We start from the raw sequence: 16342 nt of genomic DNA, 5'->3' as shown, positions 1-16342 counted from the left end.
CATTTGTTTTCATAATGTTCCCTTTCTTCTAAAGGCCATATTTATCATTTTTTGAAACAAAAAGTAGACCAAAAAAATCAACCCCAATACACTGTAAATAGGATACTGTGTGACTATGAAGAATATTGGAAGGTTATTTTTCACCTAAGGCTCATAAAAATGATTCAAAACATATCCTGAATAATGATACAAAGCAAGGAATTGAGTCATAGTTACTTTTGTTGTCTCACAGGAAGAAAAAAAGCTTTTAGAAGGCAGTATATCCTATGCTCCATTAAAAACACAAACTATGAAATTAGATACAGCCTCCTTTAAACCACAGATTCACTATTTGTTGTAGGACCTCAGGCAAATTAACAATGTATTTTGACCTTCAGTTTCTTGTCTAATAAATGAGGACAGAAATACCTTAATGCATGTGAAAATCATTGAAAACCGCCTGTAATACAGTAAATAATAATTGATATTATTATTACCAGCAGCATTATCATAATAATTACTATTATAATTTTAATAGTTTGACAGAATTTAGGCTTTTCTTTCAAAGCACTATGAAAAGCATAACCAAAATGTAAATCAAATATTCTGCGAGTCTCCTTGTTAAGATAAATACATGAGAAGATCAATTCATACATAAAACCACTACAAATCAATATATTAAAAATTACTCTTACTCATTAGACAATGGATGCACCAAAATGAATGTGCTTATCTTTTCCCCTAGGTGTTAATGTTCCATGAGATGCCTGCTGTGAATTTTAAAACAACAAAAATTCTGTAGCCTAAATATAAATATATAGTTTCTTCAACAAGCAATAGGTTTCGTGTCAAAGAAAAAAAAATGTAACCTGGATTATCAAGTACCCGAGTTCATGTCAAGGAGGTCATAAGACTAGGAAATGTTGAAAATTATGAACATCATTATAACTTATCACTTGTAGACCACTTTTCATGCACCGATAGCAACCAGATGATCACACAAGAATGCAGTTTAGTATCAAGGGACATAATTACATATTAAGCAAAGTGAAAAATAAAAGAGCAATTCCTTCTTTATTTGGAATGCACCCAGGAAACATCTAAAATTGATTTTTAGCAGTGAAATTATAAATTACTAAGTCTTTACACTAAAACTTATGTAATTTAATTATATGCACATTCATTGGCCTTACTTCAGAGACTAATTATTCTTAAGACAAACAAAATTTTATTTGGTTTGAGTATTACAACTATTAAGTGAATTGTCATAATGTACTCCAATATTGTCTGCTGCAATTAAAATGACTTCATCAGCCATAAAAAATGGTAAAATAATGTCATTTGCAGCAACATGGATGGCCCTGGAGAATGTCATTCTAAGTGAAGCAAGCCAGAAAGAGAAAGAAAAATATTATATGGTATCACTTATATGTGGAACCTAAAAAAAAAAAAAGACAAATGAACATATATATAAAACAGAATCAGACTCACAGACATAGAATCCAGACTTGTGGTTGCCAGTGGGGAGTGGGGTGGAAAAGGATAAACTAGGAGTTGGAGATTTACAGATACTAACATGTATATATATAAAATAGATAAACAAGTTTATACTGTACAGCACAGGGAAATATATCCAATATCTTGTAGTAGCTTACGGTGAAAAAGTATATGAAAATGAATATATGTATGTTCATGTATGACTGAAGCACTGTGCTGTACACCAGAAATTGATACAAAACTGTAAATTGTCTATACCTCAACAACAACAACAACAACAAGACTTCAAATGGCTAAATATCTGCAAATAAAAGCAATTCAACTTAAGATACACAGATTTAGTTATGAAAAAGATATTACAGTACATAAGAGGAATTGATATTTATAATAATGATTTTAACTTATTTAAAAGGTTGTCACATTCAGTATGCTAGGTTGAAAAAGGCCAAGAAATATTTAGTACATTAGTAAAAAACTTCCATCCAAAATAGTCAAAACCCTGAAGGTTGTTACTTAAAAGATACTGCACACTCCATGATTCGGAATGCTTTGAGGACTAGCAGGCACAGACTACTATATATAGAGTAAACAGCACGGTCCTACTGTATGGCACAGGGAACTATATTCAACAGCTTATAATAACCTGTAATGAAAAAGAATATATATAAATGTGTATAACTGAGACATTATGCTGTACACTAGACACTAACACAACATTGTAAATAAACTATACTTCAATTTTAAAAAAGAATGATTTGTTAACTAATAATTTTGAAAGACTAAAGTGTAGACCTATCCGAATAAAGAATACAGTACTTAAGTAATATGTACAGTAATAAATAATCTAAAGACAAGATGAAAGAGAGGCTAAATATGTTTGGTAGACAGAATTATTTATATCAACATTGCTTCAGCCTTTAGTTATAAAATATATCCATAACCTTGCCATAGACTTACATGGGATAGAATGTTCTTCCCTATCCACCATTTGACTTTGGTGTTGCCCATGTATCTTGCTTTGGTCAATGGAATATTGGCAAAAATGAGGCAAACAGAGGCGCAGTTGGGCTTCTCAGCTTTTGCCTTTGCTACTGGTAGAAGAACAAGCTGTGTGAAATGTCTGCTCCATCAGCCTGGGTATTAGAATTTTAACATCTAGGAAAGTTGCTGCCAACCCACAGCTCTGGAGCCTAAAGCAGAGCTGCTTCCACTGACCCACAGACAAGCAACATTAAGCAAAGCCCTCTCAGCTGACTTACAGACCAATGAGTATAAGAATAAATGTGTGATACAAAATGCCTTGGCATTGCTATGCAAAAGATAACAGAAAAGAATGGCAAAAAAATCAATGTTTCATCTTAAATGAATCATTTTCCTTTCTCATGAGAGTTTTCCTGCTTTTTAGGAGTTGGGGAAGGAGACGGTAGTTCAGATCTTCACGCCTCTCTGTTTGCTAGTTGACTACCATGGATTCTTTGAATAACAACAAAAGGAGGAAGTCGTGGCTGGAGCGAACTAGTATGCAAAACTATTAAGACTGTTGGCTTATCTTCAAGGAGCCCAGTAATCTCTAGCAAATGAACTTATTCTTTTCATGACCTCAGTGGAAACTACCCCAAAAAATGGCGATTTTTTTTTTTTGAGTAAGACACATTTATATATTTGACTGCCTCTAGCTAGAGATGATAGCCAGTTAATCCAGTCAAGCAGCTTTTAAATGAAATAAGACAAGGCAGTACTTATAATAGTAGGAACTCATTAGAATGCAGAGCCTTTTGTGTTGTAATTTTTTAACAACTTTTCTTCATACATCAGTGTGGAAAAGGAGTAGATTTAATAAAAGAAAGTGTCAGAGAAAAGGGTAATGAGGTAACTTGTTTTAGGCCACAGGAAGAACATAGTTTTAGCTTGTTGAGATATATTTAGTTGTTGAGATATATTTAATCATCCTAGTAGGTGCAGTATATTAAACATTTGGTCTTTGAATTTCAGCCTTGTGCAGTGACATGAAAATTGTCAATATCCTTGAATTCCTATTACATTAAGAGTGATACAAATACTGAGAGAAACAGTATACGTATGATAATTTTACAAATGAAAAAATTTACAGAAGTTAAAAATTTATGTCTGCTGATGAGCCCAGAATTCCAAGTCAGATCATCTGATTTTAATGACTAAACTTTAACCAAAACATCCAACAGTAGCCCTCCATATTTTCTATTTTTTTCTCCAGTGAGATACTGTTGAATAGAAAACAAAGAACCAAAAAAAAAAAAAAGAACACACAACAGGTTACCAAGTAATCTGATTCAGTCTCAAGGATACTAGGTAGGATTAATAAGGAAAACCGTGTTATTTTGTAAATAAAGTACCTAAAGTAGAAAGAAGTTAAGGAACATGAGTAGAACTACACATCTTTGAAATAGCGTATTTTTCAAAAACAGAGTCATCAACTTTCCAGGACTGGGACTCAGTCATTGGATTTCACTTACCCTAGAAATTTACAACAGAGATGGATTTAGAGACAGTTGGAGAAAAAGAAATGAACTGTGAAATGTACCTGAGGCACAACAACCTACCACCAGAACAGGAGACATGGTGAACCTCCACCTCCGGATTAAACGCCAGTCCTCCCTGCCCAGGAAAAGGTAAAGAGCGAAGCCACTGGTGTGTCTCTAGAACTACCTCGCCGTCCAGTCCTCTTTTCTCCAGTTGTCTTTTCTGTGGTAGTGTCATGAGTAAGATGGATTTTGACAAAATGTTTCCTCTGCTTAAAAAAAAAAGCTGGGCTTTGATAACCAATTTATACCCTTTAATATTGTAATTGATAAGATAAAATGAACGTGTGTTCTTTCCAAAATTCAAAAGTTACATGGGTCCTTAGAATTAATTTGGACCATTTTTGAACAAATCCCTATTAAGGTCACTTCATCAGTTCACCTGTGTATAAATTCAAGTGTGATTATAATTATGTTGTACATAGTTTAAGCTGTTCATTCTCATAAAAATATAGAGATCCCCTGTCAGTGTTAGGGTATTTGTTTTCTTTTTCTTTTTTCAAAGGAGGTACTGGGGATTGAACCCAGGACCTTATGCGTGTACTCTGCCATGGAGCTATATTCCTCAACAAGGATGTTTGCTTTTGAAGAATAGTAATAATATATATACTGGGATATCCCTGCTTAATTCTAATTTTTTCTGCTAAGAGGATACACAGATGTGACAATAACCTAAATGTTTCTCCAGTGAATTTCATATTCTGAAACAAACATAAATGTTAACTGATATTAGAAATAAACATTTAAGAGCAAAAAAAGGGAAGCAAATGACCAAAATACCAGATTTTAACAAATGATTTTTCTTCTCCATCCACCTCCTCCACTTTCATCCCCCTTCCCTAATTCTGTCCATCAATACAGCATAACAGTCTATCAATATAAACTTTGATTCTGTCATGCTGTTATTATTATATTTACTAAGATATTACCAAATGCCAGGAAAATGCATAAAGCGCTCTAGGATTTTAAAAAGAAAAAATTTTAAGATATTTCTATCTTCAAGATGCATGCAAAAAGCCGTTAGCTGCTAGAAGTCATATATACATAGATACATATCATTATAAAATATTCAAACATATGGAAGAAGATTTTACCCAGGGCCTCCGAAACATATTTGTGTTAAACAGCTCTTCCATAATGATCACAAAGAAACAATGTAAACTATGCATATTTTAAGTCAGTTGATAAATCCAAATTAATTTCAAAGAAATGACATCAACAATGGAATGTTTCAGATGAACTAATAGTGAGAGAAACTGCATTGTAACTGTTTCAAGAACTTGGTGTGATGAATAAAGACGGAGCCCTCTGGGATAAATTTCGTAGTCAGATGCATAATTTTGAATAAAACATTTCCAAGGGCTGTCAGAGGCCACCTGTAGCTTCAATAAGGAATTATCACCTTTGCCCTTAATATATCTACACACAACAGTAAAGTGTGAAAAGAAGTCAGATAACCTAGTGTAGTATTTTAAATTTCAAGTAACTCTTTACCTGGAATCATTTCTCTGGAGGAAAATGAGACGATTATATGAAGCACATTAGGATTGCCCATTTTCACAAAGCATCTTCTACTCACATAGCCAAAGGTGTGAAACCTAATCAGAATGTTGGCTATTCTTTAGGCATGTTGTTTTTTTAGAAAGTGAGGTGTTAGTGATTTTATTATTCAAGAGAAATATTCAAAGTCTTAAGGTCGCCTTCACACATGTATTTTAAGTGATACTTGAGATTTGTATTTTAAGTAGAAAAAGGTCTCAAACATACAGAATAGGTGCTAATTGGGGAAATCTGGATTTTCACTCTGGATCTGCCTTTAACTAGTTGTGCATGTTTATGTAAGCACCTTAACTATCCTTAAGATACCTCTTTGATCATATTTTTAAAATGCTTTCATGGGCAGAGTACTGCCTACGGTGAAGTTTTACACTGAGATCCTTTTGTTCTTTGTCTCTGTGCGAATTGCCTTCTCTGGTTATCACCGGGAATGTCAGCTTTACTGTAAAACCATCACATTTACTGTAACAGACACACAGAAGTGCGGCGTGGCTCTAACGTATCCACAAAACATTAAAGTCAAAAAGCCAGTTTCCAGAGAACTGAGCACCCTGTAGGGAAAGATGCCAAAGAGGCAAATTGTACATTTTTATTATGAGCCAGAATGTGAATAAACATTTCATTATACCTTAGCTGCTTCATTTACTCCACAATAGTTTAATAGATCCTACTGAGAAAAAAACAGTGCTTGAGTAAGCATAACATTTTCTGTCCCAGAATACATAGCTGGACATTCTGGAAGACATAGGAATAAAATTAATATCTGCCATAAATCAAATATGTCTTTTATAATTGTTAGAGAAAAAATCCCAGGAAAAAAAGCTATTATTCACCCATTACTAGATTAAACAATATTCCAAACTAATATTTTAACTTTGAAAACACAGTATTTAAGGCAATTAAGTTGGAAGTTTTTATTCTAAATTGTATACAAAGGAAGAAATATAAATGATAGTATCTTTAGATTTAAAATAGTATTAAGCATATAAATAGAGCAAGCAGAGACATAGCTAGAAATTGCTACCAGTTGCTATGTACTTTTCTTATACTGTATCATTTAATCACTACAGGAATCAAACAAGATTATACTGTATAGCACAGAGAAATAAATACAAGATCTTATGGTAGCTCACAGAGAAAAAAAATGTGACCATGAATATATGTATACTCATGTATAACTGAAAAATTGTGCTCTACACTGGAATTTGCCACAACATTATAAAATGATTATAAATCAATAAACAATGTTAAAAACAAAGAAGAGCACACACACAAAATAAAGTACTGAAAAAGCAATTAATACATATGTATACATACATCATATACATACACATGTGTATATGCATACATATATATGCTATATAGCTATGAAATATATATACACTTCTGTTTAAAATATAATGAAAAAGATGCACATCACACCTTTAGCAGTTGTATCAGGGAGGTAATATTGTTGGAACTAGAGGAAACTACTTATTTTTCTTTATCTACCATTTTTTTTGTGTGTGGGAAGAGGTAATTAGGTCTATTTATTTACGTATTTTTAGAGGAGGTATCAGGGACTGAACCCAGGAACCTCATGCATGCTAAGCGTGCGCTCTACCACTTGAGCTATACCTTCCCCCTTTCTTTAGAAATTCTCAGTTAAACTATAATAGAACTTGCATGCTTATTGGGTAAATAATCCTTATCTTTTAATACAATTAAGTATCAATACCATTTTGTTAGTACCTGCTATTTAGAAAGTATTATTCTAATTTCTTTACGAATTAGATATTTTAAACAAAAAGAAATGAAAACACAGCTACTTTTAGTCAGATTCTGGGGGAAAAAATAACAATATTCTCTTTAAAACTTACACAAATTCTTTAAAAGTCCAGGACATCCACAGATGCTAACAATGAAAAATGAGATGCATTTGAAGTGGTATGAAAATCCAGGGCTGTGTCTTCCCTGGAGACACCTTCAATATGAATGACCTTCTCAGGGGTGTTTGGAAGGTAGAAGCTGCCTCAGGAAATATTTTCTGTGGTGTCCTTCTGTGTATGAATTATTTCATTAAAAAATACTACAAAATTTATAGACTCATGTGAGGCACAGTGAGATATGAATGAAGACTTAGGAAAGTATGTAGGAAAGTGGTAATTATGCATTTGTTTTATTTTCCAGTCAGTACACATGAAGCTTCTTTGTCCTGTGCTCAAATGAAAGTTCACTTAAAATCAGCATGTCAGCACTGGTCTGGAGGGCCAGCCTTGTGTGCAATATGGCACAATCTTGCAAAAGAAGTACAACTCTGGCCAAGAAGCCATCCATTTACCACGCTGCAATCCTAAATCCGGGGCCTGGCCATTAAAATACAAAGAGAAAGAAATATAAATGATTGAGAAAGGAGGAGCATGGAGAATAAATTGTGAAGCTGTCCTGTGGCTGCAGATGGAGAGGACAGAACAAGCGGGAGAGAATGTTCAAAAATAAATGCCTGAGTGTATGATGGAAATGACTGAAAAGATGAAACCTCCAATCCAGAAGAAACAATCCCCAAAGAGAATAAATTAGAAAAGAGAAAATATCAATAAATATATATCACAGGGAAATTGTTTTTAAAAAAAGGGAAGCTGTTACATGTAGTCAGATAGATGATAAAAACAAAAATGAAAAAAAAAACTATTACAGAAGAAAGTGAGAAACTAGTGGCCAAAATCTAAACAGATTAAACAATATTTAATATGGATTTTAGATACTGTCATCAATAAGAATGGGTCATTTGGATGGTAAGGAAAAAGGCAGAATGGGAATATCAGGAAAATACTATAAAACAATACGAAGGCAGACTAAAATTCAAATATCCTCAGTTCTAAGAACTTTTGAATAAATTACCAATTTTGAAACTTCTTAAACTAGTAAAAGAAACCATTAAAAAGTTAACACACACCAAATACCTGTCAATGCCATAGAGGAAGAAAACAATAAGATGTTTTTTTTTTAATTCCAAAGAACTAGAAGAGGGAGAAAAAAGAACTTTTCTGGTGGAAATAAGCTATTTAAAATGTTTTAAGGTGTCTCTCTAATATAAAAAAGTAATTTTATCATAAGACAGTTATTCAAAGTGAAGCATCTCTCCTTAAGTCACCGTTCCTTACTAATGTTACTAGATCTGAGGAACAGATTGTAAAACAAGTTGACATTTGTCTAAGATCCAGCCTCCTTTCCTCACATTGTGCCCCGCTAAAAGCCTCTAATTTTCTAGCACATTTTATTATAAAAACAGGTGGCTAAGGGAAAAAAGCCACTGAGTGGTGGGTCTTCCACGAAAGCTTTATCCAGCATGTTTACTGAGATGGTAAGTCTGTACATTTGAGCTTTATGAAATACTCTCTTTCCCTCTTTGGAAACTAGATATCATGGCAGCTAAGCCATCTTGTGGGTGGGATCCCCACGCTCAGGATGACAGAAGTGAAGTATGGGAGGAGTCAGTCTCAGTGGTGTTTCCACGGAGTCTCATACCAACCAGCTTTAGACTCTATATTTTGCGAAAGGAAAACAAATCTCTACCTTGTTTAAGGCACTTTCACGTTGTGCCCCATTAATATTAGGAAATGCAGTCTGAACAGATACACACATATGCTAGTTTTTCTTTTATTTTCAAGTTTTTATAAATGTTTACATTTGTTTTTTATTGTTTGAAATCACATAATTCTGTGCATCAGATGGATTTTAATAATATATTCTGTAATTATTCCAGTGCATTATAATATCAACATTTAATATATCAACCAAATATCAACATTTAATTTAAAAAAATAATAAGGTAAGGTTCCAGCAGAGAACTTGTAACACTATATACATGGGCTCATTTGTGACATCTAGTAATTATGTTTGTTAAATCCATAGTCACTGATATGTGTTTTTCTGAGTATGTTTTTGTTTCATTTTCACTCAGTGCCATATTTTACATATTTACCTGAACAGTTAGTTTCCTATATTGTGAAGTGAGTAACGATTATCACGATCTGAATTACCACAATAAGCGTGCTTGTTTGATATAAGTTAATGCTCACAAATCTTAGGCATATCAATGCATTGTTTGAAGCGTTTTCTCCTATCTTCCTGTTTTTTCTTTACTTGCTTCCATTTCAATGATGTCAAATATGGTTCTTTAATGATACGTGTAAGGGACTTACAACCTTACTTCTCATACTGAACTAGTAAAGCTGTGTATAGAAATGATGCATTTTAGATTATCTTTTTGTGCAATATAGCCCTGTTTGTGTGTGTACCAGCCAGTTTTTGTGTAATATACCAAGGCAGGATTTTCCTTTGAAACTTTTTAAATGACACATATTAAAGCCAGCACTACTAGCCTGAAAAAGAAATGCGTACTTCCAGTTTAAACTGAACCAGAATGTCAACCACTCATAAACATTCTGTCAGGATACGACCACAGAAACCTAAAGAGACAGAGAAAAAAAGTACCCTGAAACAGTCACATAACTAAAAATCATGCACATCCTGACAGTGTACTAAAATAACTTCCATTCACCATAAATTTGATGAGAAAAATAATCCTTGTTCCTAGCTATGCTGATCCTCATGAAACAGCCCAATATTCCAAGCAACATCCCCCAGGAATGTGCCTTTAAATGACTCCTTCCCATTCTTCCTATACTATCCACCACCCACTCTCAATTGTACAATCCACCACCCACTATCAATTGGTCCCTTCTTCCTTTGGAAAAAATAATCGATAATACATAATGCACTTGAGTTTATAAAAACATATCATCATCTTTAATGACCAGGGGCCCAACCATTGTCTTGGCTGGCCTCTGTGTTCTGTAGCTTCCATTGCTTCTGCCTACACTACTTCCTTCTTATTTCTTTACCCTCATTATTTTGGGTGGAAGAGGCATCTTCCTAGGGCTTTTCTTAGCAGATAACCTGTCATATGGTCATTCTTAAGTCATAGAATATACTGTAAATCCATACATTTTAGGGTTTGTTTGGAAATTTAATAAATGTACACACACACAAAAAGCATATAACAGGTGGTTACTAGGTGTTCAGTTTTCTTGGTGGCTGACAACAAAACCAAATAAGAGTTTTCTTCTCATTTCAAAAACAGCAAACAAACTAGTGGTTACCAGCGAGGAGAGGAAAGGGGGAAGGGGCAATATAGGGGTAGAGGATTAACAGGTACAAACTATTAGGTATAAAATAAGCTACAAGGATATGTTGCACAACATGGGAAATACAGCCAATATTTTACAATAACTATAAATGGAGTATAATCTTTAAAAATTGTGAATCACACCCACAAGTTCATATAATATTGTACAATAATTGTATTTCAACAAAAACAACTTTTTAACAATAAATTTATTTAAAATTTAAGGAGGCATTTTCTCTCAGGGGTGTCAGTGTAGCATGTGGACTTGCACAAACTTGAAAGTAAGTGCTTCCTTAAATTTTGCACCCTAGGTCCTGGTCCTGTCTTTTTTTAATCAACCCTCATCTGTTGTTATTATTTTCCTCATTATTTTGTGTGGTTTAAAAATAAGCATTCCCTTAGCCTATCTTTCTCACCTACATAATACAGACGTATAGATCAGGACTAACACTGGACTTCAGAACACTGTTGTCTGGGTTCAAAGTTTCACTGTACTACTGAGCTGCAGTTCTAACATGGGAAGATTACTTACAATAATTATGCCTTGGGTTCCTCATTTGGATAAATTTTGTACTCAACACATAGATGGTTTTTCCCACAGCCCAGCTCTTCAATTTCACTTACCATCAAATCTCCACTTGATAACAACACTTTATCAAGGGTGTGTGAATAATGTTTCTTTCTCACTCAATCTTCTTTTTAGCTCAAGTGATTCACTTCATAAGAAGTAGTGGGGAAAAAATTAAATCCCCTTTCAGACACACAAAAATAACAATACATATAAGTGAAATGAATGGAGGGAACCCTGGATTTACATAGGTCAACTTCTAATTCTATGATTGATATCTGCATTTTTCCAATCAGTATGAAGCACCCTAAAACAAAAAATATGTCCCTCAATCTCAATTAATAGGTAAATTATATTTTCCTTAAACTTTAAATGTATTTTGAAGGACTGAGATTTTTTTTGCTGGTTTCTTTAACAATGATTCAAATCAGTAACTGAGGGATGTTTTATCTGGTACAATTGTTTTATACAAAAAAAATAGCTGCATATTTTTCTATGTAATATCACATTTATGAAAAACTCCAAGTATATAACTAATTAAATATTTGATTATTCCATAATATTCTAAGTAAGTCTTTAACTAAGAAAAATAAAATAAAATTTCTAGAAAAATTTAACCAGGATAGTCATATTCTGGTATTAAAAATAATTTCCTTATGATTCAATACAAAAATTATGATTTCTGTATCAGTCTCTTCCAGACTTATTTGTCACTCTTTTAGTCTCCAACTTCTAGTCCAGTTGGCTAGGACTTCTAGTCTTCAAGAACAAAAATCATTTCTCATGTCTATAGTCTTACAAAGCTAAAAACCAAATAATCAAGGATAGATTAGGAGTTTGGGATTAACAGATACACATTACTGTATACAAAACAGAAAACAAGAATCTACTGTAGAGCACAGGGAACTATACTCAATTTCTTGAATAACATATAATGGAAAATAATCTGAAATATATACATATGTATGTATATGTATAACTGAATTGATTTGCTGTACAACTGAAACTAACATTGTAAATCAACTGCACTTCAGTAAAAAATAAAATTTTAAAAAATACAAGTAAAAATGTGGATTGTACACCAAAGTACAGAAATCCTGTCAGACTTCGGTCTATGTAGCCAGAAATCCATTATTTACTTCTGTACATACTGTCTACTTACAAATTCGTGCATATAGTTTTTAAGTTTCCACACTAATTTTACAAAACAAAATTGCACATATAATAAAATCATGCTTTACTGAAAAATGTGTATACTCTGTTACAGTGGTTTACACATAGCAGATGTTAAAGAAACATTAAATATAAAAAATATTTGGGCAGGAAGCCAGTCTGATCTAATAAATAATTAAATTCTGACAAATTCAGGTTTTTTTTTTTCAGTTTCAGTTAATGTTTATCAGACATAATATAAATAAATTTGTGCTTGGTAGCTGCCCATAGGGTGATGCTATAATTACTAGATGAGAAAAAGTTCAGTTTAACACAGCAATTATTAGCAAATAAATTGGGTTTCTTTTAATTTTATTTGGTTGTTTGAAAACAGTTCATCCTCTGAATAAGTTTTAAATAATCTCTTTATAATCCTGTTTGCATTACTAATTTCCAGAACTAAATCTTAAGTAAACATCAATTTGCCCATATTCCAATTAAGGGATGTTTAATCAATTGCACCATTTTCCTTTCGCCAACCAGGAAGCCGGGAATATGCCTTTGTCATTTGTGTAACAGCCCGCAATACCCCAAGGCCTTGTCACTGTTAAGAGGAACAGGCAGCTGCTGTTTTGTGGCTAGTTTGCTTAGGATGTACTTATTGCTTGAGAAACTACTTATGAAGTACTGAGTTGCCTTATAAGTCTCCCCAGTTTTAAGAGGTTATTGACTTAACAGAAGGGGGTACGGCGTGCAAAGCATGCCAGTCCATCTAAGAAAGGCAATGCGCCGAGAGAAGTGTAAAACACACACTCTAGAAGTACCTGAAAGACTAAAAAGTCAAGACTTCAGTTATTCAGTTTCTAAAGCAGGAAGCGTTTTTTCTTTTTTTTTTAACAGCGGAGCAGTAACTTATCACATTCAAGGTGCTCAAATCATTTCTCCTACAGATACAAGTAGGGAAGCCAAGGTGACTCATTTAGAAAGCTAACGGAAGATCTTTACGCACATTCTATGAAAAAGGTAGTGGCCAATCCTGAACTTCTGAATGAGAATGAAAAGAGCCTGTGACTGACTGATTCAAGTATCATTCCTCTCATTTTTCAAAATGCACTGAAATAAACAACAAAGCCTCAAATCTGAATTTAAGATTTCCAAGAAATCAGCTATGCTTCTCGTTTCCTGACTTCCTGAATATGCTTTCCTTGCTTTTTCCACAAGTAATTAAAAAAAAAAAAAAGATGCAGTCTACAAAGTTCAGAAGAGAGTAATTGTGACTCAAAAAGAAAATACTCAACTGAGAAGTGGTTAAACTTTTAAAGGCAATACAGAAATTCCCAAATAGGAAATAACATCTCTGAGTCCTTCTTCAAATACAAATGAGACAGAGAGACAGAGAGAGAAACCCTTTAGAGCAAAACCCAATCTATTGATCAACTAGAATACATAAATTTATGTAAATAGAGAAGCTATAACTATGTGATATGTAAGTCCACATCTAGAGTTAATATTAATAACTCAGAGGAAAAGTGTTTTAACAATCTATACCAGGAAAATATGTAAATTTTATTAAAATAAAAAAAGTTATGTAGATAAACAAGTTTATCCTAGTACAGGAAACTATATTCAATATCTTGTAGGAACCTATCATGAAAAAGAATATGAAAAAAGATATATTTCTGCATATGTATGACTGAAACATTATGCTGTACACCAGAAATTGACACACTGTAAACTGACGACACTTCAATTAAAAAAAGAGTTATCAACATTCAGTCATGAGGAGAGGATAGATGGGAATCAATGTGAGAGGATTAGTTGTTTATCATTCACAACAGGGGATAAAATAGAACTTTCTAAATTTGAAACTTAGTGTTTAAAAATGACTGCAACACATAAATGTGTTCTATGATCTTTTCAATTTGCCTTGAATATTCAAATAAATAATATTTATTAAGATGAATAAATACTTATTCGAAACTTAGCAATTAAATTGGCTTCAATTGGGCTGCTTTTTCTTATAAATTTAAGCAAAACTAAATTTGATGGTTTTGTATTAAACATGGTTTTTATAGTATAAAATTTTCATTTGAATGTCTGCCTATCGGTTTAGTTCTTTCAGTGTGTTTCATTTGTGTAGATGTGAAGTGTCTGAAAGTATATTCACCTGAGTTAATAATGGTTACTTCTCAATGGAGGAATTTCAAGTAATAGTTTACTATTACTTTACATGTTCTGCATTGTTTGAATTCCTGAAATTGAACATATATAATATTTAGAGAACCACGGAATCATTATTCTTCAAATAAAATGTATACTCTGATAGCAGATCAACGTATAAGAAAGTCTGAGAATATTTTTTAGTGAATCATTGAAATAAACCTAAGTCTGAGATATTCCGCTTTTCTTATCTTTTTTTTAATGTGCTTTTGGGAAGATTTTCACACCTTCACAAACATGAGCTGTTTCAATCAGTGAGGAACAAACAGCTTACACTGAAAGATATATGATTGCACATAAATTACTTACTTTTTGCTTATCAACTAATCCTTTAAAATGAACATTGATAGATTTTTTCCCTCTCTCTCTTTTTCTTTACCACAAAAAAGAGGGAGACAGGAGGAAGGAAAAGAAATTAAGAGAGTAAAAAAGAAAGAAAGAATGGGGGAGGAAAGGAAAGAAAAGTAGGAGGGCTGAGAAGAAAGGGGAAAAAAGAGGAGCCTCCATTAGTACCCAAACCAGCCTGATAGTAATTTTAAATTGTAACTCATTTTTCTGTATCTTATTTAATATTTCATTAAAGATTTTCCACTGAATGAGCTTTCATGCCTCCTAACACACACATACACAGTGAATGCAATAAGATGAATTAACTCGTAATTATATGTGAATTTCTATATAACTGACTTTATTTAACTTAAGCAGAATAATATGCATCAAATTAAAAATATAGTACCTTGACCTGAACTTCTAATACTTCTGAGAAATTTCTGAACATACTTCATCAGCTGTGACATAAGCATATTCTGCCATTCTGTTTCCTAAGTCACTGCATTTTTTTTACCCACTTTCCTTTTATTTTTAAAATATCATTTTTCTTAATAATCTATTGAAGACAATCTAAGAAACATAAAAACAGTTTAGCCAGTAATGTTTTATGTTATATTGAGCTATTCCATCCATTTTTCTCATGTGTTACAATCTCTGCATTTGAGATGCAATTTATAGTCAATGGATTCACAGCATTTTGCCATAACATCGTATGAGTGGTAATTTATTTTCTTTAGTGTTTCCAGAACAGAACATAATGGTACATGGTAGAAATAATGGCCTCCTTGTTTTGATGAAATACATTATTTGAATAGTTCAAATATATATTGCATTTTAATTGGCAATCGGTTGTTGGGGATGTTTGTAATACACATTTTGGCTTTAGGGTTAGTTTCTTTGCTCGGTTTTTGAAACTGGAATTGCCATTTTGTTACTAATTTGCACATTGCCTCTGTATAATAAAGGAAAATCCATTATGCTGCAGGCTTTTTCAGTTTTTTTTCCATATGCCTTTTGAATGGTTGTCATGTTTTGACATAAAGTATGTGTTCCTCCATTGTTCGGTGGCATGCTCCAACTCTACACGATGGAATGTACATTCTGTTTGTTTGGTGTCTTTTTCCTTCAGATTTCTGGTCTCTTTTAAATGTGTTTTTATTTATCTTGGTCTGCTAGTGAGGACTCAGCTCTAGTGTACAGATCAAAGCATTTCCTCTCACTTTGATCTCTTGTTGAGGAAGCAGGCATGTCGCATGTCCTAAAGTGAGGGGCTAGACAAAGCCTCACTCTTCCTTCATCCATTCTGTGGTT

At 33.0% G+C, this 16342-nt stretch overlaps 1 long non-coding RNA gene across 1 annotated transcript in view; it reads right to left on the bottom strand.

The window, feature by feature from the left end:
• The window catches only part of LOC116151285 (uncharacterized), an 826846-nt gene that overhangs the window by 134296 nt on the left and 676208 nt on the right, over positions 1-16342 (bottom strand). The window lies entirely within an intron of this gene.

Source organism: Camelus dromedarius, chromosome 10 (assembly GCF_036321535.1).
Source record: "Camelus dromedarius isolate mCamDro1 chromosome 10, mCamDro1.pat, whole genome shotgun sequence".
Lineage (NCBI taxonomy): Eukaryota > Metazoa > Chordata > Mammalia > Artiodactyla > Camelidae > Camelus > Camelus dromedarius.
The sequence above is the reverse complement of the archived record's forward strand: the minus strand, read 5'-3'. Positions and strand labels throughout refer to the sequence as shown.